The sequence below is a fragment of the Pteropus vampyrus genome, unplaced genomic scaffold, assembly GCF_000151845.1.
Source record: "Pteropus vampyrus isolate Shadow unplaced genomic scaffold, Pvam_2.0 Scaffold431, whole genome shotgun sequence".
Taxonomy (NCBI): Eukaryota; Metazoa; Chordata; class Mammalia; order Chiroptera; family Pteropodidae; genus Pteropus; species Pteropus vampyrus.
The window spans coordinates 384,406-386,305 of NW_011889212.1; positions in this window are offsets into that span (position 1 = coordinate 384,406).

The window sequence follows — 1,900 nt, forward strand, 5'->3', positions numbered from 1 at the left end:
TGGCATCAGGGACCAGGGCTCCTACAAGAATCTAATGCTTAATGATCTGAGGTGGAGCTGCGATGGTGATCCTAGTGCTGAGGAACTACTGTAAATACAGATGAATCTTCGCTCTCACTTGCCCAAGGTTCACCTCCTCCTGTGTGGCCCCCATTTCTAACAGGCTGGTACCAGTTGTGGCCTGGAGGTTAGAGACCCCTGCTTTAGATACTGCCCTATTAGTACTGTCTCTAGTCTTTTTCCAGACTAGACATTTTTTATTCTCTAGCTTACTGCAATGTGACATCCTGGGACTTACTCTAATTATCTTAGTGCTTTTTCACTGCTTATCAGGGTCATATATTTTTTCTTCTGTTATTTTACCTGGTTTACTGAAAACCATCAAATAACTTCTTAGATTAAATTAATTTTAAGTAAGTTTAAATGGCATTGGCTCTTTTGCCTTCTAAGGTCCTATCTGTTTCAATTCTTTACCAGCGTGTAATATTTTTTGCTTTGTAGTGAAGCTTATGTAATTTTTAGATGTTCATTCATTTTTCTCTAATGTCAGTTACCATTTTCTTTATTTCAAATGCTTTAAAATTTTACAAAAATATATTTAATATAGATTTTCAAAATCTATACTCCTGAGAACTCTTATAAGACTTCCCATTACACTGATAACATATAATCTCCTGGACTGGAGTTTTAAAAAACATTTTTTTTTTGTTTTATATTTTCCATTCTTATATTTTATTCTTTGCTGGAGGAAATTTTCTCAAATATTCAAATACACATTAAATCAAAGATCTTTATATGTGCTGTGACCCCAAAAGAAAGAATACATGGGTCACAGGGAATGTGATGCCTCAAAGTTCTAACAACTGTGGACTCTGTAGGATTAGATGTAATGGTGACCAAAGGCAATGTAATCTTTCAAGGGGCAAAGCAGGATTCCCATTGAATTATAAACTACAGCTACCATCTGGAAACTCTGGATTCCTCATGTCCGAGATAATTAACCCTGAAACTCAGGAAAAGGTAAGGCTGCAGCTACATAAACAAAATAGCCAGGTATATGAACTCTACCTGGAACCATTTTAATGGGCAATATTTAGTGTAAAACCCTCCTCTAGCGTGGGCAAAGCTTTATCAGAAACTTCGCCATTGCAGTTCTACTTCTCTCTCTGCCCAATCCTTTAGTATCATCACTAAATATCACTTCCAGTTACCCACTCAAGTAAATCTGTGGGTTTTTTTAATCCTCACAATGCTGGGCATTGTTGTTTAGATGCCCCAGTTCTAGAAGTAGAAAGAATACACCTAAAGAAATAGAATCCTGTTAAAATTTCAGTTAGAGATGCCTCCTTGAAACCTCTGAAATATCAGTAAACAAGAAAAAGAATTAATTAATTTTTTTAAATTAGAATGAGTTAGAACTACTGTTATTCAATGTGGTCAAGTGTGATGTTTAGTTTTATGTGTCAACTGACTGGGCCATGAGATGCCCAGATATTTGATCAAATATTATTGTGGGTGTGGGTATGTGAGAGTGTTTTTGGATAAGGCTAACATTTGAATCAATAAAGTGTGTAAAGCAAATGGCCTTCCCTGATGCATATAGTTCTCATCTAAGCAATTAAAGCCCTGAGTAGAACAAAAAGATTGACCTTCCTGAGAGGAAGAGAGATCTCTTCTTGCTTGACTGTCTTGAGCTAGGACATAGGTCTTTTTCTTCTTTTGAACTTGAACTGAACCATTGGTGCTTCTTGATTCTAAGGCATTTGGTCTTGGACAGGAACTACACCATCAGCCCTCCTGGGTCTCCAGCTAGCCAATTATAGATCTTAGGACTTCTCAGCCTCCATAAACAAATAAGTCAATTCCTGATAATAAATACATAGTTATTTATTTATATATT